We start from the raw sequence: 26,665 nt of genomic DNA on the forward strand, positions 1-26,665 counted from the left end.
ATGTATCTTCTACCCCAAAGTCCTTACTCAAAGAAAATTTAGTGCTATACCAAGACTAGACTAAGTACAAAACTCCTTTACTGCCAGCAAATATTTTCATCTACTTGTGATACTATCCCTGAGATGGAAGGGGACTTTTGATCATACTTTACTTGAAAGTCCCCAATATATACATCTTTATTATTTCTCCATTGGATCTCTTTGGAAATAGATCTCCTTGTTGTTTGCCTGATTTGACAGATACCGTCCTTGTACAGTAAATTCTATACACTGGGTTCCTTAACATCTTTCTGTGAGCTCCATGATTTTTCTCTCTTTCTGGTCACTTGACAGAATTAAGGAGTTGGTTGCAGCTAAACAGCAAAAAAAAAAGTATGAAGGAAGAAACATGTAAAAGGGACCAGAGAAGGAATTTCTCCGATATAAATGGAAGTAAAAAGTGGCACACATGAGAGGACACCCACTTAGGAGACACATCTACTGGACTATAAATGTGCATGGGGAAGAGGCAGGAGATAAAGCTGGGGAGACAGGCAAGAGCCAGATCGGGAAGCCACGCCGTGGATTTTAAAGCTAAGCCATTACATGCCATGCCGAGGATTCTGAGCTTCAGCCTTCACGTAATAAGAGACTCATGAAAGACTAACCACTTCAGTGAAGCAAGGAGATAATGCAATTTTTTCTTAAAGTTACTTGGGTGGCAATAAGTGAGAATAAATAGAAGGGGCTCAAAAAGAACAACAGGTTGGAAGCTATTAGAAAAGCTCTAATGAGGAGGAACTAAATTGAAGCTGGAATATAAGGAATTAAGAACAAGCAGGAAATGAGGAATTTTTTTAAAGACGTAAAAATTGAGGTCATAAAGACATTACTGACTGGTTTCATGTATTCATGTGTTTGTTCATTCATTTATCTGACAGATATTTTTGATTGCTATGTGCCCAGCATGTATGTGCAAAGCTGTGAACAAAACAACCACTCAGCTCACATTTGGTTTACAGCCTAATGGGGGAAGAAGCAAATATCAATGGCGTTATTAGAAATAGAATAATTTAGGGTTAAAGGGGGCTTTTTAAAAAAAATGGGGTTATCAGAAAGACCTTTCTGATAAGGTGATATTTGAAAAAGCACCTGAAAGAAGTGAAGGAATGAAACTGTAATATAGTTTGGGTCAGAGTTTTCTGGGCAGAGCCAATAGTATAACCACAGTCCCTAAAGCAGTGCATGTCAGAAGAGTGTTGTAAGAGGAGGAGCATATTGAAAGGAACTGCATTTTCAGAAAGTGTCCTTTGCCTCCAGTGTCCCTTTTCCTTTGGGCCCCAAACATGACACTTTATTTACTCTCTCTTCTGAGGCCCTGGAATGTTCTATTGGCTTATTTTCACCTATTAGAGTCCTAAAGGCACAGGGTATGCTGGTTGTGCTTAGCCCTTAGAAATAGCAGGCATTTGAAGGGTCTCGATGCTTCATTTTTGTTTTTAGTGCTGTTTTTTGCTTTATTTCTTAAAAATAAATCCCTACAGAGGCTATTTATTACACAGCAGCAGTCAGCGTGCACCAAGCAGAATTGCTTTTCATAATAAACCTATTCATCTTCTGGCATGTCAGAAATTTCTCAAATTGATACTTATAATAAATATGATTAATACCATATTATATTTCAGTTGTTGCTGTAACATAATTGGGAACAAATATCGTATTGTGATGTTGACAGAGTCGGGTCGGTTGGTGCCAAATGGTGGGAGCAGCCGACTGCATTTCATTAACAGCCACGTTCCTACAGTGCTATTAAGTTTTTCATAATCCCTTTACTCAGGGTTGATCATTCATTCTGTTAGACAAATTCTTGCAACAATCACCCTGGAAGTAAATCTGCTGGTGATAATCTCAGCAAGATGGGCTCCCACAGGGATGTTAGGTGCCCTGCCTGTGAAATATGCTGGGCAGGTATTGTGATGTTGGGTTTGAGGATTAAGGACTAATCAAAGGGTATGGAAAAGGGGTTGGGACTAATAGAAATGTAAAAGGTGAGTCTGCATTTCAGGTGGCGGGAGGGGGAGGAAGGTAAGATGCCTCATGATCTCTCAAGCTTCTCCAACCTTACCTGCTTCTCCCTTGGTCATATTTACTGCTTCTGCCATATAATTACTGGTAGTTCTCCAAAAACACTAGATTGTTCCCTGGCTCCTGACTTTTGCATTTGCAAAATGCAATTATCACCTCTTTATATGTCCTCCCAGCTTCTTTGAAAGTCTAACTCTTATTCATCCTTCCAAATCTGATTCAAGTGTCATTTCCTCCTTCAAGCCATATTCAACACTTGCCCATTCCTTCCACTGGACTACGATGATACCACAGGTACTTGTCCATGACTATGCATCTTACGGTATATTGTACTTACTTGGTTTCATGTGTGTCTCTCAAGTTCTCCTTGAAGGCAGGACTTAGACCAGGCAGAAGATGGCTTAGAGAAAGTGCTCAGCAAGTAATTGTTGAACTGAACTAGAATGAGGGGTACTTAGAAACAGTGTGAGTACAATGGGGCCAAAGCTGCTGACCACTCTGGTGGCATACACAGAACGCCTCTTTTGCACAAAGTGCTAAAGGCACTGCCAAGGGTTCTAGAAAGCTTTAAGACATTTTCCACAGATATACCCATAAATGCACACACATGAAATGTTGACGAATAACACATTTCCTTAGAATCATGGGTTCTCAGCTTGAGACAAATTTTAGATAATTTTCCCCAAGCCTGTACCGAATCACTTAGATTTATAATAGTAGAGATTCCTGGGCCCAGCCTTGACCTTACTACATTATTCATGTATCCATTCAACATTTAAGTACTGACTGAACACCCATTATTTGTCAGGATGCTGGGCTAGGCATTGAGGATAGAATACTGAGTAAAGCTAACATATGCCCCACATTCATGTAGCTTATTATCTTGTGTATATGGGGGAAGGGGCTGCAGACAGCCACCAACCAAGTCATTACACAAATAAATATGTAATTTTTAATATATATACATATATACACACACACATATATATACTATAAACTGTGATAAAAAGTTTCAAGGTGATAGGAGTATGTCAATGGTCAATGGCAGGATCTGATTTGATCTGAACTGAATCACCCAAATGAGTAGAAGTCAACTTGGTGAATAGAGGCTGGAATGCAGAAAACATTCAGGCAGAGGGAACAGCTTGGGCAGAGGCTAGTCGGCCAGAAGAAGCAGGTGACATTTGAAGAACTGGAGACAGGCCTGGGAAGCTGGAACACAGAGAGAGGAAGCTGGAGAGGTCGGCAGGGATAGGACCAATGAGGGACTTTGAGACTAGATTATAGTTTTGGTCTTGGTTCTCAAGAGTGATGGGAGGCCTCCCAATAGATTTCATCTGGATAGTAAATGTTTGGTCATATTTTATCTAGAGATCACTCAGTCTGCAATCTGCTGCAATAGGAAGAGGAACAAGTGTAGCAGCAGATCAACAAGTCAAGAGGCCCTGGCAGTGGTCCATGTGCTCATATAAGGATAGTAACAGTGGGGATAGAGAAGAGTTGGTGGATGCAAGAGATATTTAGGAGGATACAGTGGCAGGAGTTGGTGACGGATTGAATAAGGATGAAGAGGAAGAGAAAATACTGAGGATGACCAACCTTTCTGGAGCAGATGGACAGATGTGATGAGATTAGATGAAGGTTTGTGGAGAATCAGACTAGATTTGAGGAGGCCTCCAGGATCTGCATTTTCAACAAGAATTCCAAGTAACTCTTAGTCAATCTTGTACAGGTATAGCTAACTTGAATTAGAGAATTTTTGAACTGATACCTTATAATAACAGGACAAGTTGCCAGTCCATAGTGAGTGTTAAATGTTCCCATTTGTCACCTGCAAATCTTTGCATCTGAGTCTCAGTTCTTGTTGGTATTTTTTTTCCTAGCCCCACTTGACTCTCTAGCTCAGGGCTGTTGTGAGAATTAAATGAGGCTCTTCATTCACTCAAATATACTTATTAAGCTCCTACTATGTGCTAGGCTCTGCCCTAGACATGGGGGATTCAGGATGGAGCACACGCGATACATACCCTTAAGAAGCCCAGGGTCAATGGAGAAAGGCAAATGGGGTATTAGTTTCATTTCAACATAATTAAATGCTACGCCATAAGAAAGCCCAGAGGAGTCAGCAACGGTGTCCCAAGACATGGAGCAGACACTTGAAGTTAAGTCTTTTGGAATAAGCAGGACTGAGCCAGAAAAAGTTATGGGAGAGCATGTGAGTCAAGGGAAAGCATGAAATCTTTGGACAGTGTAGACAGTTAACATTTCTCCCTCTCTTCCTTCCTCCTCCTCTCCCTTCCTTTTTTGCATGTTCAAGTCCCCATCTTGTCCTGTCTACATTACCTACTATTTTAACCTTCTTCCTTCCAGAGTATGTACAAGTTATTTAGTTCAAGCTCTTATCACTTCCTTCCTATCCATGCCAAGACATCTTACTGCACCTTGGCTACTAACGTTATTACTACCACTTCCTACTTTCCTGAATCTTCAATAGTCTTCTCTTTCCTGTAATTGTCCTTTCTCTGTACTACGGTTCATGTTGCCATCTGTAATCCCAGGATCCTATATTGACACTCACATTCCAGAATTTTGCTTCATTCATTACTAGAAGCATGTTCTTCTATCCGCAGTCTCTCTGGCACTGGACGGTGAAAGACATATATTCTTACCACAGTTTTTCCACGATGTTCAGAGATTGGGTGACTTCTATAAATTCATCTGAAGGGTAAGGGGCAGAGCTTAAATCCAGATTTTCAAACACCCAAGTCCAGTTCACTTCCAAACACATCATGCTACCTCAAATATATTGTTTGCATGATATAAGGAACACTAAGCCAAGAACACCACCACCACAATGACCCCACACGATCTAAGAGTGCAAATGGCTTCAGGTGCATTTGTTAAACACTGAACTTTGTATCATTTAAATTTTTGTTACTTTTATTTTCAGGGTGGAAACAGCTGGCTTTACTAGACATTTGGGCCCTTTCACCTTCCTATGACTGTCTCCGCCAAGTGCAGCTGTCCTCTCAAGCATTGCAAGGTCGAGTTAGGGGCCACCTAATGACGTCATCCAGGAGCGGGAATCTGGCTTCTCAGTTCAGTTTCTTCTCTTACTAAGTCATTACATGAAGTTGCTCCCCCAAATGCAATCCTGTCTCTGCAGTCCCCTGCTGGGGGAAGGGCTGGGTGGCTTTCTTAACCTCTGCGTGTGGGGCGGCACCCCTGGCGATAGGGTGGGATGTCGCCGTGCATTCCGTCTCAGACACTCTGGCCCACATTAGTTCAGGATGTGCCCCCCACGTCAGGGTTTCCTCAAGAGCTAGTTGGATGCACAACACACTCTTGGATGCGGCTCAGCTAGAGACCCTAAGGAAACTGCAACTTTAGCCTGTGGCCTCTGTCCTGTCATTCGCTCTTCTGGAAAACGTCAGTTTGCCCCTTCAGCTGCCAGAAATCTCCTCCCCATATGTTCTGGTCTTGTCAAAGGCCTGTGTACCGGTGGGTCTTGTTTTGAGTGGGGCCCCCATCTCTGTATCAGGGGCCACATGGTTCACTTGCCATTTGGAATATAATGTATGGGAAAAGAAAATCACATGGGACAGACGTGGCTATTTTCAACTGCTTTGTCATTTCTTGTTTTTATATATAAGTACTATTTTTCCATTGATTAAGTAAGTCAATGAAGATGTTAGAATACATCCTGCATGTCCATATGTCAAGTTATTTCCATATCACTCTCACTCCATTGATTTCTATAGTGGTCAGTACGCTCTTTATGATGAATGCCAAAACCTACTTGAACTGATTTAGTCAAAAGGGGACATTTACGGGGAGAATACTGGGGAAATCTCACATAACCACAGGCTAGACAAGATGACTTGGCCTCAGGGTCTAAAGGACTTGTGATTTGAGCTGCTCACTCTTGTCTCTATTTCTCTCTGAGGGCCGGATTCATTCCCTTCCAGCAGGGTGGGCAATGGGATGCCAACACATTCTGAGCTTCATATGCCATATCTCCTGCCATCATAGAAAATCTACATCTCTTCTCTGTATTCTAGTTTCAACAGTTCCTGAGAAGTTCTTTAATTGGTCAGTCTTGGGTCAGCTACTCACTCATAGCCCAATTGACTGTGACCACAGAAGGAGGCAGGGTACCAGTGCGTTGCTAGAGAAATACATTTCATCATGATGCTTTCTTGAGTAGGAGAGAAAGGGTTGGAGTTACTTAGATCAAGCACACTAGGAATACAACATTTTAGATATAACTAGGGAGTGAATTATCTAACTAAACATTACTTGTACCATTGTCAGGGTCATTATTTGTTTAAAATAATTCAGGGGCCTTATTTGAGCCAGCACTGCTCTAAGCACTGAAAACAAAGTGGTGACTAAGACAAAGTCCTGCTATCGTGGAGCTTATATTAAGTAGGGAAGATAAAAAATATTTAAACAAAGAAAGAAAGAATAAAATCATAGTGATAAATACTAAATAGAGTACTGAAATAACGAAAAGGGTGAGTGAGTGCTGTAACTAGAGTAGGAGGGAAAACCTCCGTAAAGAGGTGATGTTGAGCAGAGACTTGAATAATTTGGTGGAAAAAAGGGTGTACCAGACAGAAGGAGTAGCTGATCGATGCAAAAGCTCTGTGGCTGGTATGAGCCTGGTGTGTTCAAGGGATGGAAAGAAGATCACAGTGGCTAAGAAAGATCACAGTGGCAGTGCTGGGGTTCAACCACAGATCTGTGGGGCTCTAAGCATGTGTTCTTTCTACTCTAGCTCAGCTGTTCTGCTCAGAACTGAGGCATGAATTAACAGGGGAAAGCTTCTCTGACTCTCTTTGTGCTTCAGAGAAATGTTGAGAATTGTGCATCCCAAATACGTATTCTTTCAGCCCCACTCCACCTTGCATACTTTCAGAATAGAAAACTCACAACCATTTAATTTTCAGATAGGTCTGTTTGTTAGAAAATCCTTCCCTCTTTTGAAAACGCAAATCTTATTTTACCTTATCATATTTCCTGCACACAGGAGCTTGTGTTGCTTTTCTTCACAAGCAGGATAAAGGTAGTCCCTCTTCCCAACTGTCTGTTGAGTATTTGAATTTAATGCCTATATCTCCTTCAGTTCTCTCTCCTTCATGAGAAGCACCCCTAGATTCCTTTATTATTTCTCGGGCCTAAGGTGTAAAGACTCTGACCACCCTGGATAACCCCACACCATCCGTTGAACCCCTTAAGAGTCTTGCCTTATGTATCTAATCCTTGTGTGCTGGATTTTGTCATCAGGAAACTCTCTCTGGGATCTGAGTTGGGGAAATCAGTCCAAATACCCTGCAGCTGTGATGCATGCTGCACTCCACTACCCCACACAATTAGAATCACTGGAGCAGCGAGCTCCTCAGTGACGTGGGCTCCAAGTCTCTTGTCCCCAAGATTAGAGGTTCTTGACAAGGAAAAAAGTTGGTAGGAAGGGTATAAAATATATATTTTCATATATATAGATGTAATGTATATTCTGATAGAATATATATATTCTGTTAGAAGAGAACATATATATAACACATATATAATATATATATATACACACACACATATAGTCTATACGTATATATACACTAACATGTACATAAGTACACATACTTATATGGCTCAATATAAGTTCAGCCTATTTTATTATATTATGCAAGGGACAGCATAACTAATAATTAAAAATTACAACCCTGACAATTTTCAGGGGTCACAATAATCAAGAGGAAATTATCTACAACAGTGAGTTTAATGAAGTTGGGAAGTAGAATCATTCACATGAAAGAGGACAACAATTGCAGGGGATGCAATAAAAAGAGATTTTGGATTTCTAGTGCAAGCTCAAATATTCGAGTCACTGGTGTTAGTTTCTTTCTGTGTAGAGGAGGAATTATTGCCTGAATTTCTTCTGTGACTGTGAGTCTGGATAAGGCTGGGAAGGAAACAGAAGGAAAGTGATATTAACTGAGCTAGACTTGGTGCATTCATATGCATGCTCTCACTTCATCTCACCATTACCCTGTATGGAGATTTTACTATTCCTATTTTCCAGATGAGGAAAGTGAAAAGCAAAGGGCCCCAGACGTGACTGTGTCTGGGTGAAAGCTGAGTCCCATGACCCCTGCCTGGCTCGAAGGATCTTTTAAGCATCCCATTTGTCAGTCTGTGGAATCCTCTGTCAAGTCCTGCTTCCTCAGCTCCAAGGAGCAGAGGTTATTAGAGTGGGACTGGAATGACTTCATTTCCAATTTCTAATTTTTCTTTTCCTTTGTCTCTTTCCTCCTTCATTTCACCTTTCAAAATAATTTCTCCAATCACATTTCCTTTCCAAATTTCCTCTTGGCCTATGCACTGTTTCCTCTTTCATGACTGTTACAAATAGCTCTCATCCTAACCAGTGAATTGGAAGAAATAAGCTACTCCCTGAGAATAATTAACTCTTTGTTAATCATATGTTTGGAAAGGGATAAAGAGAAGCCTTTTTTAAGCCTACCTAGGAATTGCAATATGGCACTTAATTTATCAGTACAAATGGCTTTGGTTTAGCGGGTATTTGAAGAATGATGTTAAAAGTGGCGAGAAGAGAATGGACTTGAGGACACGGGGAAGGGGAAGGGTAAGCTGGGACGAAGTGAGAGAGTGGCATGGACATCTATACACTACCAAATGTAAAATAGCTAGTGGGAAGCAGGCGAATAGCACAGGGAGATCAGCTCGGTGCTTTGTGTCCACCTAGAGGGGTGGGATAGGGAGGGTGGGAGGGAGATGCAAAAGGGAGGCGATATGGGGACATACGTATATGTATAGCTGATTCACTTTGTTATACAGCAGAAACTAACACACCATTGTAAAGCAATTATACTCCAATAAAGATGTTAAAAAACTAAAAAAAAAATAAAACTAAAAAAAAAAAAAGTGGCGAGGAGACCTTGATTTCTTTCTTTTTTAAAAATTTTTTATTTTATATTGGAGTACAGTTGAGTAATAACGTGTTAGTTTCAGGTGTACAGCAAAGTGATTCAGTTATACATATACATGTATCTATTCTTTTTTAAATTCTTAACATTCAAAAATGCATTATTAAAAACCTTTCTAAGGAATCATTATAGTGGAAGTTCTTTGAAATACAATCCCTGAGATTTCTGATTTTCCACACATTTTATTTCAGCATTTATCTGTTGCCATGACTTTATCTTCCTGTTTGATAATACATTTTCAAAAGTCTTAATAAATAGATATATCTTCAATGACAAAGGACATTTTGCTAACTTCCCATGCCTTTCACATGCCATCTGCACCATCTGGTCGACTCATTCACTGATTTAGTTATTTACACAATTAATATTTTGGGGACACCTATTATAGGCCAGGCATGTGCTAAATACCAGTGATAGGGTCATGATAAGAGAGATGTAGTCCCGTTTTCATCGAGTTTCAGCCTCTGGGAAGAGAGGCCATAAGAGTGTAATAATAATGATAATAATAACAGCAACTAATAATAATAATAATAATAAACAAACCATTACAAAACCATTATAAATAAGAGCTTCCGTGGGAAATGAGGGAGTAATGGGGCTGGGGACATGTCACTTTAGCGAGGCGGTCAGGGTTCGGATGTGGCATTAAGAATGAGACTTTAGGGCTTCCCTGGTGGCGCAGTGGTTGAGAATCTGCCTGCCAATGCAGGGGACACGGGTTCGAGCCCTGGTCTGGGAAGATCTCACATGCCGCAGAGCAAGTAGGCCCGTGAGCCACAACTACTGAGCCTGCGCATCTGGAGCCTGTGCTCCGCAACAAGAGAGGCCGCGATAGTGAGAGGCCCGCGCACCGCGATGAAGAGTGGCCCCCGCTCGCCGCAGCTACAGAAAGCCCTCGCACAGAAACGAAGACCCAGCACAGCCATAAATAAAAATAAATACATAAATAAATTAAAAAAAAAAAAGAATGAGACTTTAGGAATGAAGAGGACACTCAGTCATGTAGCAGAAAGAGTAGGTAAAGAGCATTCATTCCTCTTGAAAACAAGGATGAGCCCTTATTCAACAGGCAATGCCAGGAGCACAGAGACCACCACTGAATTTGCACAAACCATACAGCAAACCAGCTGCACCATGGAGATTAGAGTCTGTAAAGAGCCTGCTTCCTGACTCTGAGCGTTTTGACTCTTCTCACTAGCCTGTTTCCTGTTTTCCCCATTTTGCCTTTTTTTTTTGCCTCTCCCTCCCTCCCTTGCTGTCATCTCCACAGTCCAGCTAGATTTCCCTTCTCTCTACCCTGGACAATAGAGTTCGAATAAACAAACTGAACAGGACGGCCTTAGACATGTTTATAGGGTGTGCTGGAAAATCTCAAAAGCAAAGAGTTGTGGAGGCCTGGGGACCCTCAGCCCCGCAGGCTTTACATTGTTTCTAGGAGAAAAGGCGGGTCCCCTGCCTCAGTGGGCTTGTGCCTGGTTCTCTAATAATGGAGTGTTATCTCATTGGTGCTTCCTTTACATCAATGGAAGTAGGAGCACAAGACACAGAAACAAAGCAACCTGCCAGCACTTAAGTATAAGTGAGGGTTCAGACCCATCATTCCATGGGCTTTGCGGTAATATTTAGAACACATCCTAATGACTAAGGCATATATCCTTGGGCGGGTCAGCTTCATATAAGACATCTGGCATGTATTTTCGGTCTAAAATTATAGCACTCCCCCCCCCAAGCAATTTATATTTCTAAGAAGATGGGAGAGAACTCGATAAAATACCATCCGACAATTTCTTTGTCACTTAAATATAAAATAAAAATTAAAAGTCCAGAACTGGTATTACATTGGGGTTTAATAAAATACACATGAGTGAAGGAAGTTTGCCAAAAGAGTAACTGCAGATTTGTTTCATTTTCTCACCATTCTTGTGAATATTATGCATTGAGAGGGCATCATTGAAGTCATTTACCTTTTTAATTAAAGTAATTCTAGAGTCTGGAGACATTATCTGCTACATGAAAAGCTTGACACCTTCATTCCCCATTTTTAATCACCTAAAAACAATCAAGTCAGATGGTTTCTCTCCGTTTCTCCCCAAATCCTTATGGGAAACATCACAAAGCAGAAGACAAAGAAAACCAACCAAATTCCGGGCTTGCCCAGAGAACTTCCTGAGGCTCTCACAAAAGCTTCTAGTCAATCTTTCTTTGTCACGAGCAGCTGCCAGATGGGAATTTCACTTCATGAATGTCAGAAATGGAAGAAAGGAGAGAATCTTGCCTGTGGTCCCCTATGTTGGAGGAGGAGAGAGTGGAGAAAATGATGGCAAAGATTCCTTTGGCTACATGATAGCAGATGTCACTTCCTGTGGTGGCCCCCTGCTTCCCATGAGACCCATACTGACCAGCTGTGTAATCAAGGTGATTACTGCTCAGAGGACGCTGCCCTTCCTGAAGACACTGGTTACCTGTATTTAGGTTACACCTGAAGCATCTCCCCAGGAATCCTGTCTTGCTTTTTTGCTAGCTCTCAAATGTCTTAGCTTGAATTGGCTAACAAGGGGAGAAATGGATGTGTTCTTCCCTTCCTTAAGTCAATGGCTTTGAAATGATGTTACCCATTGGAATCCTGCTTCCAAATCCTCCATGATGTCTCCACATGTGACTCAGAGACGAGCAGAGTTGCCTGGATTAGGCTGGGGAGGCATTCAGTGTTAACGCCCTCACTCCCGGTGGGGACCTCTGAGGTACCTTTGGGTTTTTTGGAATATCATGTAAAACCTTAGACAAGTGCTGGCTCTCTGCTTGTGGTTTCTGTAACCGGTTCAAATCAATGGTTATTTGAGCACTGTCCACCTGTAAAACCCTGAATGAAGATCTTGAGGGCACGCAGACATGAAAAATAGCCTCAACCTGCTCTTTATCCCCTCCTGTGCTATGTGGATAAATTATGGACTTAGTTCTACTGTAATGATAATCCTCCTCTTCTCCAAATCAGCTCCACCATGTGCCCCCATCACAGGCCCCTTTCTGCCTCTGGGTGTGTCCGTGTGTGGAGTATAAGCGTCCTCACCACCCGAATCCTGACCCTGGGCATCTTTCCTCACTCCACTCCCAGGACCAGCTAGCTCCATCTTCCCTGCTCTCTCATCTTGGTCCTGCCCTTTGGATCCCCTTCCCCGGGTTCTCTCTAATTGCTCCCTTAGACTTTGCAGCCTTTGCTTCCTCATCCCACCCCCTCAGGACTAGAATACCAGTTCTCTTTGGCACTGTGCCCAAAGATCAACACTGACTATTCTCATGTTCAGTCCTGGCCTCTAGGACTCCATCCATTATTGCCATAAGGTTTATACTTGCAACATTTACTTAAAAAGTCTTATAGGGTGAGTCAGATACAAAGATTTGTTTCCCTCCTTTTAGAGGTTTGAATCTCTCAATACTGTGCTTCTGAACCCAGCATGAACTTGGACCAATGGCCTTGCCTTTACAGAGCAACCCATATGCATAACAGGCAACTTGCCAAGCAAAAGTCATGGCCAAATTCTTGTGTTAGACCCCTTGAGTGTATGTGTGTGTCTCTGTGTGTGTAAGTACCACTTAGTTTAACTGTACATGCCCTCAGCACATTTTTCTTTTGCTTCTGAGATGACCAATAACTGTAGGATTAGTGTTAGAACAGGTGAAAATTTGTCTCTGGGTCCATGTAAAACAACATAGTCACCCTATGACTAGATCATTACACCTTTCTTGCAAAGGGTAGAATTAGCTCCAGTCAACTCCAACACTTTATGTTTTGAGAAGTCTATGTAAACTTTTTTTTTTTTTAAATAAATTTATTTATTTTAGGCTGCATTGGGTCTTTGCTGCTGTGCGCGGCTTTCTCTAGTTGTGGAGAGCGGGGGCTACTCTTTGTTGCGGTGCGCAGGCTTCTCATTGCGGTGGCTTCTCTTGTTGCGGAGCACCGGCTCTAGGCGTGCGGGCTTCAGTAGTTGTGGCTCGCAGGCTCTAGAGCGCAGGCTCAGTTGTTGTGGCGCACGGGCTTAGTTGCTCCGTGGCATGTGGGATCTTCCCAGACCAGGGCTCGAACCCGTGTCCCCTGCATTGGCAGGTGGATTCTCAACCACTGCGCCACCTGGGAAGCCCTATGTAAACTATTAATATCAGAAATGTACCGACTCTCAGACGCCCCTTCAGCCCAGCCCATCTTCCTGACTCCTACGTGGTCTGACTCCCACCAGCTTCTGCATCCTCCTCTCATGCCTCATTCCCACTCTCAGTCCCTAGGGTCCAGTCACCTCATTATCTGTCAGTCCCTAAAGGGCTTGCTGTTCTTCTATCTGGAGTGTTCTATTGATGACTGGGTTGTTTTCCTCCATATAATTTCAATTCAAATGTCACCTCCTCAGAAAAGTCTTTTCAAATCACACCATCTAAAGTAGACAGCCCATCCACATTTTTTTTGTAATCACAAAAATTATATATATGTAATGTATATATACATACATATACACATACATATGTATATAAATAAATGTGTGAGTGTATGTATGTGTATAGTAGAAAATTGGAAAGTATAAATATATAAAGAGGAAACAGCATATCAGGATACACTGTTACTGTTTCAGTATATATCTTTCCTTCTACTTATACTGCTATACTGAGTGGATATTCTAATTCAAATATAGTTATGTCCTTTTTTTCCACTTAACTTTTAATCACGGCTTCAAAAAATCCTTGGAAAAACCTCTTTGTAGTTACAATTTTAACAGTGTGTATAACGTGCTATCTTACGGAATTATTGTAATTTGCCTAACCCTCTCACTTGACATTTAAGTTATTTTCACGTCTTTTAAAAATAAATATATTACACTGCAAGAAACAGCTTTGCATATAACAAAAAGTTAAAGGCAGAGTCTGGTATCTCTATTTACTGATATTTGAATAGGATTGACTGTTCTAGATGACCCCTTCTAGGTTAAGGTATGCAGTCCTGAGAACACTCTTAGAGCTTAAAGATATGTGCATGTGTGTATGTGCGTGTGTGCGGAAGCAGTAGTGGAGAGGGAGGAGCAGGAGGGGGAGGAGGAGTAACACACCCATAATTGAGAACTGGAAATGTTAGCTCTGGTTAGGGAATATGATGATCTGAACGATAGCTTAACAATTACACATGCAAATAGACTGAAAGTAGCTTATTTATAATGTGATTTAAACAAACAGGTAAATTTATTAAGAAGACACTCCAACCGCTGAGCCCAATCAAATATTCACATTTTAATGGAATGAACCAAAACAGAGAAAGGCATGTCTTCTATCCTAGTGATAGCACACATGTGCACAGTTACATGTACACACACTCACCTACACAAAGAGCAAAGCCTTCACAAAAGAGGCATATGTATCATATTTCAATTTATGGATGATACTTCACTGAAATACAATTATGGAGAAATGATTGGGAGAACAAACTCTGGAGTCAGACTGTTTGAATTCAAATTCCAGCTCCACCCTTGCTAAATCTATAAATTTCGTCTGATTCTTTGACTTCCTTACACCTCGGCTGCCTCATCTATAAAATGAGATTTAATGTTACACAGGTCAAAGTTAATTCTTTGCTAGAGGTATAATGAGATAATACATGTAAAGGCCTTAGTCCTAGCTCATGAGAACTCCTCTATTGATGGTAGCTATAATTGTTATTTTATTAGACTCACTTCCTCCATTTATGTTTACTTTGGTATGTGCTTTGATTTCAGTGAGTCAAATCCTCCAGGAATTATACGAAGCAGCTTCTGAGAGGGAGAGGCAGCTGATCTGACTGTATCCTCCTGAGCATCACTCTACTCTTGAGTATGAATTCATTCATCAAACTACTGTTGGTTGATGAATGAATAAACCTGCTATGTTCCAGGCGCTGTGCTCTGTGCAAGGGGTTCAGAGAACAATAAAGACCTGGTCCCTGGTGTCATGCAAGTTTCATCCTATCAACATTTAAAACATTTCTCAGTACATATCAGCACGTCTGTTTCTTGGAGTCATGCCATGCTCCCTTTAAAAGCCTGGCTAAGCTTGTGCAAAATTTCTCTGTGTTCCCAGGGCAAACATGAGGTGCAATGAACTTTAGAAAAATATTTACTAAGAAGAACATATAAGAATTTAAGGCAGAAAGTATAAGCAGTGTCTAGTTAGATATCTTTTCCAGGAGCATGTTACTGTATTGAAGGACACCATCTCGAGTCCTGGTCCTGGAATCAGCACTTTGTCCAGTTCTTGTCCTCTAAGATACCAGCTCACTTCTCAGAGATCACTAATCCCTGTCTCCCTCTCAGGCCTCTGGCCTCCATGAAGCCAACAACTGTCTCTTTTGCCCTGTCTCTAGCTAGATGCAAAAGACTTTTCCTCCCCTGAATGCAAAACCTCTTCCTAACTTATTTTCCTCAGCATGGGTCCTCTAGAGTCAGGGAGCAATGTTGCCAGACATCCTTTGAGTCCTACCTAGGTTACAAGTCCCATTCACTCTCACACCAACAACTATGCTAGACTTTTCCAACGCAACAGAGATTGAAAGGCTCAAGGCAGTTCTCCCCGACAGAAATTATAATGTGAGCCACATATAAAATTTAAATTTTCTGGGGGTTTCCCTGGTGGCACAGTGGTTAAGAATCCGCCTGCCAATGCAGGGGACACGGGTTCCAGCCCTGGTCCGGGAAGATTCCACATGCCGCAGAGCAACTAAGCCCATGTGCCACAACTACTGAGCCTGCGCTCTAGAGCCAGCGAGCCACAACTACTGAGCCCACGTGCCACAACTACTGAGCCTGCGTGCTACAACTACTCAGCCTGTACTGTAGAGCCCATGCTCTGCAACAAGACAAGCCACCGCAATGAGAAGCCCACACAGCGCAACGAAGAGTAGCCCCCGCTCGCCGCAACTAGAGAAAGCCCGCACGCAGCAACGAAAACCCAGTGCAGCCAAAAATAAATAAATAAAAAATAAAAATAAATAAAAGAAAGCTGCCTGCTGACTTTAAAACATAAATAGGGCTTCCCTGGTGGTGCACTGGTTGAGAGTCCGCCTGCCGGTGCAGGGGACACGGGTTCGAGCCCTGGTCTGGGAAGGTCCCACATGCCGCGGAGCAACTGGGCCCGTGAGCCACAACTACTGAGCTGCGCGTCTGGAGCCTGTGCTCCGCAACAAGAGAGGCCGCGATAGTGAGAGGCCCGCGCGCCGCGATGAAGAGTGGCCCCTGCTTGCCGCAACTAGAGAAAGCCCTCGCACAGAAACGAAGCTCCAACACAGCCACAAATAAATAAATAAATAAATAAATTTAAAAAAAAAAACAAAAAAAAAACAAACATAAATAAATAAAATTTTCTGGTCATCACATTAAAAAAAGTAAAATGACCCATGTAAAAATTAATTTTAATAACATATTTTATTTAAATCAATATCAAAATTTTACCATTTCAACATGTAATCACATATAAATTATTAATGAGATGTTTTACATTATTTTTTTCATACTAAGCCTGAAATCCAGTTTGTATTTTACACTTACAGCATATCTCAATTCAGACTAGTCACATTTCAAGTGCTCAATAGCCACATGTGACCAGTGGCTACCATGTTGGACAGTGCAGACCCAGGAAATACAAAGACCTTCCCTACACAGCAATGCAAACATACACACTGCAAGAATTCTCCCACCCACCATTACAGGAGGGTCATTCTCTCACAACCTCTTACTTCCTCTCTCCCATGCACCCTTCCAATACTAATAAATCAAGTCCTTGTGCAAGTATCATATCCAAATGATGTTTCCCACAATGCTTTCAGGAACGTTCCATCTATATTACTCTGCCTCAATCCAACTCTCCCTATTGTAAGTCACTGTTTCACATTTCGACAGCAAATGCCTCAATACATCATTTTTAGTAGACATCATTAAGAATCTTATTGTACATAATTCTGGGTTGAATATGGATTAAAATAAGAGAAACTGGAATATTCTCCATCTACTTTAGACCTGATTATGTCTGCAACCACAACCAGCTTTGCTTGGGTCTTTGCTGATCGTTTCCTTCTGTTAAATACAATTTGTGTGCAGTTAGAACACTGACTTGAAGGATGAAAAGAATAAACACACAGGGCTGTTGTGTTACTTGGTTGAACTGATTGGTCCATAAGCCCAAATAATCAAGTCAGTCCTATGAGCAGATAAAAATTAATACTACCAAGACAATCTCCTGGGACTTGAGCTCTATCACACACTTTTACAGAGCTAGTTCTCATTTACCTTTTCTTTCATCTTATTTTTCTATGAGAAAATACGCAGTGGTCAAGATCACACACAAATATGTGAAAAATAATTTGTGTACTTTCTCTTTCAAGCTTTACCTCTTCTGAGAACCTTCCCGAACTTACTCAGGAGTATGGCAGGTACCCTTAATCTGTGTGTCTGTAGATTTCTGAGCATATCTTCCAAATCTCCCTCTACCAGAATGTGATGTCTAAAAGTGTGAACTCTGGAGCCAGACTCCTAGGTACAGTTCCTGGTTCTTCCATTTATTAGCTGTGTGGCTTCATATCAGTTGTTTAATCTCTCTGTGCCTCTGTTTCCCCATTAATAGTGCCTATTCTGAGTCATTATGAATATTAAATGAGTTAATATACAAAAAGCACTTATGATAGTTGTCTGGTAAGTATTGAAAGTTGGCTGTTATTACTTCATAATGGTTTTTTGGATTTTGTTCTCTCAATGACCACAGTCATCTTCAAGTATAATTAGCCCCAACATTAACAATTTCCAAACAAAACAATTTCTTTCATTGCCGTTCCTATTTACATCAATGTTGTCATCATTCTCCCTTTTACATCTGCTCAGAACTTTGGAGGTGTCTTTGATCCCTCTCAGTGTTATCCTATGTTCAGTCTGTCATATGATGTTTTGCCTTCCTTATTTACTCCAGGAAAAATCAATAAGAAGATTCCAGGGCTTAGAGTCCAATGAGCCACCCTAGCTTTGAAATTCATGAGCTGAGTGGTTTGAAATAATTCTTCAGCCTTTGATCCTCAATCTCCTCTGAAATACAAATTATTTTATTGCCTATTTCATATATTAATTGTACCACATCCTTAAACATACGTTAAAGATATTTCTTAAACACATACTCCATATACAAATTGGAAATTGCTCTTTGTAACTGTCAATTCAAGGCAGGGAACAAGCTGCACTGAAGAGCATTTTATTTCTTTCTTTCCCCCAGACTCCTATATCTCAGTACTTAAAATGTCCTTACAAGTTATTTATTAAAATTTACTTATTCAATGTTTTTTTTTCCTAAAAGTCACCTGCAAATTGATTTGTCCAGTCTCTAACTAGGAACTCTTTCTACTTTAGCATCATTGTTGTCAAGAAGTTCTTTCCCTACACTTTAACCCATCAATGAATTGATCCATACTTATTCCGGTGTCTTTGAATAGGACCTGCCTATAAGCACTACTCTACAAGCCTCCTGCTGTCATCTTAATGTACCTTAAAGCCAGCACTATGTGTGAAGAAAACATCTACACTGAGTAATGCCAGGCGTGGGGCACAGCACTCAATGTGCGCATAATCATCAGTATAGTCCAGTATACTTTATAATACAGTTGCACAAATGCTGAGATAAGTGATTAGAGGTGAAAGGGCTTATGTGTTAGACTGCAACCTTTTTAGTGCCCAATAATATTTGTTCTTCAAAATTTATGAAAATATTTTAAGAAATGTAGCCAAGCTGAGTGAGTCTCAAGAACTTTGATGAACTTTTTTCTACTGCTGGAAAAACATTAAAATACAGATTTTCTTTCACCCAAATCTCATTAAACTGTCAGACATTTTTCTGTGTTTTCCAGTAACTTATCAAGGGATGTGTGTGTGTGCGTGTGTGTGTGTGTGTGTGTGTATTATGATAATCAGCTATAATGGGAGAGGAAATGATGGAAAAGTGCTTGACAATTTAATGAGAGTTTGTGACCTCTGTCTCCCAAGCCTCCAACAAGTGTTAAATTCTGGTGGCACTGCAAATTCGAATCTTCTGCCTCAGACCCGTCCTGGGTAGAGTCCTGAGGTGGTTGATTTGTCTATGCTGTGCTTTGTTCTGTGATCTGACCTTCTCAAATTCCCAAGTCTTTATGGCATTACCACATCTCTTGACCAAATCTTACCCTCTGGGAAAGGTTGAAGCTCCTGATGTTTCAACCAGGCATAAATGTCATCATTTAATAGGCATTCCGAATTTCAAGCTAAAGGAGGGGAGCTGGTATGGTGGAATTTCAAGCACAGCTGTTTTATCCTTTCTTGGGCTTCTGTGACGACCCTATTAAATCATCTGGCACTGCTGTCTAGGAAGCTTCTTCTGGTCCCATTCAAACCCTCTATTTTCTGGAAAGTTTCTGGAGATGCCAACAGTGCTTGTGTTGGGTTGAGGTTCCAAATTATAACTTCAGGTGAGGAGTTTCTCTGCTCTTTGGTACTGGAGGTGAGGTGAGGTGAGGGAGTGAGGGTGAATGTTGATGGAGGAGGTGATGATGGAAAACCACAAAGAGAAGAAACACGCAGGAAGAGGGTTGACTTAATTGGGGTTCCTGACAGACATCGCAACAGGTGCTTAATAACACATCATGTCCTTCCATTCCTTTGCACCCATGACAAGTGAACATTATTGCCCCCATTTTATAAATGAATGGAATAAGCTGAAAGAGGTTAAATGACCTGCCTGAGTGATAGGATTGCAATTAGGAAGCAGCTCTGAGGAACTCTGTCCATCCTGGTGAACTCTGGCTGACACTCACCTCCCTTTCCTCTGCAAAGGCTCAAGACTACCTGGAGGGCTGTACCAGCACCTACTTGGAGGGCTGTACTAGAACCCACCTGGAGGGCTGTATCAGCATCCCCTGGGGGGCTGTACCAGCATCCACCTGGAGGGCTATACCAGTGTCTTCAGGTTATGCCCCCTCCTCCTAACCCACAGATAGCTGAAACTTGACAACAAGGAGGAAGACCTGCTGCACTTTCCTTTCTCACCAAGCTCCCATTAGCAAAGGAGCATTTCACAGGCCTTGCTCTCAAGAGGAGGAAGCAGGGAAAGAAGCAGCAGCCCAGGATTAAACCGGTGTTTGATTTGCTCTGTCTCAGACTCCTCACCTAGATAGAATGCGACTTACTGATCTCCTTTGTCATAAATTATCAAGCAGGTTTGTTTTGAGATAACGGGAAGATGAACAATAGCAGTAGGTGTACTGAGTACAGTCTCAGTGTTCTTATCTAGTAAATAAAGGTACTAATTCCTACATCTGGGATGTAGTGAGGTCTAAATTAAAAGCTGTGTGTAGTACACGGGAGGAGTCCAATAAGTGGTATGTATGTATGTATGTATTATTAATGACATTATCGTAAAAATGAGAGGTTAACTATGTGTCAGGAAGCATTCTCAGTACTTTATAGATTTCCAGTCATTGAATCCTCTCAACACCATGAGGAAAGTATATTATTATCATCATTTCTTAGTTGAGCAAACAACATTCACAGTGGCGATTTGGAATGAAGAGTAATAAATAGTAATAATCTGCTATTATTAACTATTAGTTATATACAATTAATTATTATAATGCCATAATATAGGTGATAAAGTACCTCCCTTGGCCCCACATGATCTTATTTAATCACATAAAGTCTATGAGACACAAAGTAGGCAAGTTTCACCTACCACCTGATGTAGGAACTGCCTCTGCAACTTCTTGGCAACTGGTCATTTGAATGTTGCAAGATGATCTTCCCCCCTATAGTACATCTCCAAATACCAGGAAGTTCTTTCTTCTATATGAAACCTGTCTCCCTTTCACTTCCTCCCAGCACTCCTGGATTCACGCTCTAGAGCTACATTACCTCAGTTTAATCCCTTTTCCACTAGAAGAGACTTTAAACATTTTAAGGTTGTGATTCCATCTCCCTGAGTCTCCTTCACTCTGGCCAAATGCTCTCAGTCTCTTCAGCTGTTCCTCATGCCACGTGGTTATGAGGCTACTCAGCGTTCTGGCCACATTGTTCTGGATACTTTCCACTTAGTCATACCCCTCTTCATCTGAGATAAACAAGGCTGAGAGTACCCATCTGGATGGGCAGTGGGGGCTGAAGGAAGGGAGGGGGCCATCCATCCACCAGCTGTCTGACACTGGAGAAAGTGCCAGACTTTCTGACACTTTCAGAAAGTGCTGGACCTTTCTGAGCCAATATTTTCTAGGCTTTGCATTGGGACTGCTAGTAGGTCTGTTGTGATATGATGTGAAATAATCAACTATGTGAAGCCCCTGACCATAATATTCATTCATTTATTTATTCTACAACAAGAATAAAGACTAGTCTACAAACAGTTTAAGGAGCCAATATTATATGTCATTGAGAATACAGAATGAGAAGTTAGAATCTGTAACCTCATGGGACAGAAATTCCTTTGCTTAAGGTAGAATAATTTGTATCATATCAAGAGTCCTTAATATGTAATTGTCATTCTATTATTATAATTATTGGTTCTACATAATCTATACGTTTGCAATTCTCTTTTTGAAACCAAACTTTGTTTTCCCCCATTTTATAGCACCTGAGCTTTGTGAACAGACCACCTGGATTGTAACTCAGACAACTAACTGTATGATTTGGGGCAATTTCCTTCACCCACATCTATAAATTAGGGAAACTAATAGTACATTCCTATAAGATTGTAGTGAATATTAAATAAGAAAATATGTACAAAGTGTTTTGATCAGTGCCTGGTACATAGTAAACATAAACTAGTTCAAGTGTTAGTCATTGTTGTGATAATAATTACTGATATTGTCAGTATTAGTATATTATATTGGCCAATTATTTCAGTCTGCTGGTCTATTACATGTCTGTTTTTTAAATCCAATTGCCAAATATTTACAGAGCATCTGTGAGGAATTCTGTTCTCATCCTGGTAGAACAATTGCTTTGTTCCTGATTTCAATAAACTCACATCTAATGGAGGAGATGCACATACAAGTAACATACTCTAATATCGTGTTATAAGTGCAATACTAGCATGTGTACAGGGTGCTAAAGGAGAGTAACCAAGGACAGGGTTACCTAACTCACAGGATGATCAGAGGAGACTAACTGTAGTATCATGCCTGATGTGTGTTTTAAAAGATAAACCAGAGTTAGCCCAATTAGGCTTTTTTTTTTTGACTCAATAAATAAATAAATCACATAATAATGTAAACCTTTCAAATACGTATTTTCCAAATGCTCTCTTCATAGTATGATTTTCTCTTGAGAGCAGTTCTTTCACTGTGAAATGCCACCTTTACCTTGCAGGGACGGATCGAGTGGGTTTATTTTTACAAATGTATCCGCTGGCTACCAACAATCACTTCTCATTACAGAGAAGGTCAGCAAATTTGGAACACTGGTCTTTTTTGTAAAAAAGAAATGCACATCTGTCTTTATTGTTCTGCAGCCCCTTTAAAATTTTTGCCATGAGGTAATTTCCACAATAAAATCCGTAGTGTAAAAAAGATTGTGGTCATTTCCTACCTCATGGAAAATATTACTTATTCTTTCTTGTTTTAGAGACACTGATGGCATTAATTGCATTCCATATGTAAAGCATTTTTTTAATGTTTTCCACTTAAACTTTGATGCAACAGCTTCTCTATAACTTATGCAGTAAATAACTTTTAAATGTGGTACCCTCTTTGTGTTAATTATGCAAACTTAACAATTTTTTTCCCTTTACTTCTAATGTAAGAGCTTCTACTCTGACAATGGTTACAATTTAGGCACTTCTTCCATAAAGCATTGTGTTTTATTAAGTCAACTACTGTGTGTGAGGGCATTCTTGCTTTCTAGGATTGCACGCAAAAATTTTTTTCTTATGCTTTAATATTAAATGAGAATCTAGAAAATTCTATAAACAGAAACATGTTGGAAACATTTGTACTGTTATTCCACTGTAAAACATACATTCTGTTGTGTAACTGTTTGAATGTTTATTTCTTTAAATATTTAGCAACATCATAGTATTTGTTGACAAAGGAATACATCTGGCTTGTTACCATGCTGTTTTCCATCTATTACATCAGCGTTTTTCACTGGACCAGGATATAGCCACAGTGATATATGACTTTTTATCTTTTAAAAGTCAATTTAAAAACCAAAGTATAAGCTTCTAAATTATCATTAAGTTTTCTGAAATTTCATGAAATATTAGATTGAGTAATACATAACTTTAAACATTCCTGAAAAAAATACTGTTAATATTCATTCTCATGTTCTTCATACTTGCTTATTGAATGCTCTGCTCATTGTGATGGCTTTGTGCTGTCACTCACTAATATCTCAAGGCACAGATATACTTGAAGTGAGATTCACAGTCAGTGTGAGTGAGTGTAAATCCATATTTCACATAGACTTCTTGATAATGTCAATGTTTGGGGCTAACTTCCTGTCAGATCTGATTTGATCATCCTTACTTTTCCTTCAGAATTTGGATAATAAAACGTCACAGGATTAGGAGTGATGCCAGCTCTGCTATTTTCTTGTTGTTGCTCAGTCTTGCATGATTAGTGTTTTGCAGTTTCTTTACAGGAAGATTTTTAAGCCACTCATCCACTTTGTGAGGGGCAGCTTAATTAAAACCCGATAATATCATCTCTCAGTCCCCAGAGCAGAGCCCAGGTAGCTGCAGAGAGCTGGCAGTGCATCTGCTGGAAGGCTGATCTGGGGACCCTAGGGAGGAAAGGAAGGGACCTGCCATTTATTGAGCCCAGCATCCCCTCCCCAGCTGGGAGTTTCCCTTATGAAGATTTTAATTATACGAGAATTTACATCTGTATATTTTTTGGCAACTGCGGAAATTTTGGTTCCAGTAAATGCAAAATTTGTGACTCCTATTATAGTTAGAAGAAAAGGGAGAAATGATAGGAAATGGAGAAAAAGCTAGCGTCAGTGCAGTTAAGAAAAAAATTTGGAAGCTTTGAGAAAGGCCATGAGGATGAGGAAAAATAAAACCTAATTTTAGAATTGCAGTAATTTTAGAATTAGAGTAAGTTTAAGAGGAGCTATTAGAGGCGGGACCCAGGGAGGCAGAGGGACTGGGGACTACTGAGGGCAGTAAGCATTCTTGGAGGTACTGGATCCCACATGCAGAGATTGGAGGACCAGCCTTAAGGGAAAAACAAGCAAGTGTCCTAGTACGTGCAATGCCTCAATCAAGCTGAGGATATGAAACAAAGTAGAAGTTATCTCCTGAAGACTTTCTGGTGACATGGAATTCTAAATGCCCATGAATACTGAAGGATTTACTATTGGACCATTAAAATGTGTAAAATATTAGCATTGTCTTATTTACTATAAAATCAAGGAGCTGGCTGCATTCTTCTGCAGGCAGCAGGGAACAACCTGTTTCCCTGCCTTTTCCTGCTTCTAGAGGCTGCTTGTATTCCTTAGCTTGTGGTCCTTTTCCACCTTCAAGGCCAGCAATCACATCACTCCAACCTCCCCTTTTGTTGTCTCATCACCTTTTTTAAACTCTGACTTTCCTGCCTTCCCCTCACTTACAAGGACGCTTGTGATTTCATTGGATCTACCTGGATAATTCAGGATAATCTCCCCATTTTAAGATCCTTGACTTAATCACATCTGTAAAGTCCCTTTTGTGATGCAAATTAACGGTCACAGGATCTGGGGATTAGGATGTAAGCATTTTTGGGAGCCATGATTCTACCACATAAACCCAGGTTGGTCTAAAGTAGTACCTAAGAAACTTCTATTTTACATTCATTTATACATTCAGTATTTTTTCATTCACACCTGCTATTTGCAAGATGCAGCTCTAAGCCCTGAGAGTATAATGTTGCACAAGATAGTCACAACCTCTGCAGCTCAGTTATCTCCTAGGTTAGCTGATGGGCCCTCACCTCTTCACCTCTCCCAAGATATTAATCCATTAAAATTTGCTGAGTCTGTTAAATGGACACATCAGGCTGAGTGGAAAGGGGCAGGAAAGAAATACAAATTAAGATCTGTAGTCTCAAGGATTGTTCAGTCTAGATGAAAAGATGAAATGCATACCAAAAAAAAAAAAAGATAAAAGCAAACAGATGGAAGAAAAAGGTGTCATGAATTTGCCTTGAGAAAGAACTTTCCTTGTATGAAAAACAAAGTCTTTGAAGGTACTTGGAGTAGAAGAGATATATTCTGCAGTTGTTGAGATCAGCAAGCCAAAAGGTTCCAAGAGGTAGAAAGTTCTGCTTTCTATTGCATGAATGAGAAAAGAATGTATTAATTTGATCCTGAAAAGGAGGTGCAAACAGATAGAGGAAAAAAGTGTAATGAATTTGTACCAGAAGAGAATGTCTCAGGGGTTAGTGTCAGGGATGTGCCTACATTTGAGGTCAGGAGACCCTAATAATGGGGAGGAAAAAAAAAAAAAAGATGAAAAGATTTGACATCGTGAAGGCAAAATGAAGATAACTTTGAATGGAATCAGTTCCTTCAGAGGGTAAAATGTATCCACTGGCAAATATCTGAATGAGTAGAAGATCTATTTTTCAGTGTAATTAGTGTTAAAAATAATTTTAACTAACAGCATTTACAAAGCCTGGTCTATCAGCAGTACATGTCACAATCGTGCTACTAAGCTGCCCTTAGCAACTAAGTGGGATATATCAACTTTGAAAGTCCTTGTATGGCTAATGGAGACATTTGATAAAATCTCCTTAGGGAGGGAGTAAAAGTCAGGATGAAACCTTCCAGCTTTGTAGACTCAATCCACAGAAAATCCCAAGAGCTAAGCCACTTCCAGTTAAATACCAGCACGTTGCCATGTGGGGCTCAGAACCTGTTTCTGACTGCCGGCAGGAGTATTTGCTCATTGATCTCCCTGAGGATTTGGGAACTTCCAGAAGTTAATGATGGGCTTGACAACCAACATCCAGGTGAAGTAAAAACAGCTTTATCAAACCAGCTGTTTAGAATACATGACACGAAACATCCAGAGGTTTGAAGGTAGCTGGTATTTGGGGTGGAGCTTTCCCCCCTCTACCGAGCTACCTAAGAAAGATCAATCTAGCAGTGGGGTATCCATCTACCTTAGGGGATCCCGCACCTGGCATATGGCCTGCAGGCAGGTGATGCACAATAAAAGGGTGTTTGGTGTTCAGCTTTGTTGGCGCAGTCTTGCTCACTGATATTTTCTATAGCAGACAGCTCAGGCTCACTTCTGGACTTACATCCACGATGCCTCTGCAGGACAAGCCTTCCAATCTGATGTTACACCCTTTCAAACTATTCTCAGACTTTAGTATTTCCTATATTCCAGGATGCTTCCTGTTCCCTGGAAAGCTACTCTGCTCTGGCCTTGCCTTACTAATTTTTCTGTTTTCTGAACTTTCCTAGCATTCACTTTTGTGCTTGATTTTATACTATCACACATCATTTATTGATCACTTCCCTGCACTTCCTTAGCCTTTCTTGCTCTATGTAGTTTCCATTAACTCACACTTTCCATGAAGAGATGTCTTATACTATGGGATTATG

Source organism: Balaenoptera musculus, chromosome 17, assembly GCF_009873245.2.
Source record: "Balaenoptera musculus isolate JJ_BM4_2016_0621 chromosome 17, mBalMus1.pri.v3, whole genome shotgun sequence".
Lineage (NCBI taxonomy): Eukaryota > Metazoa > Chordata > Mammalia > Artiodactyla > Balaenopteridae > Balaenoptera > Balaenoptera musculus.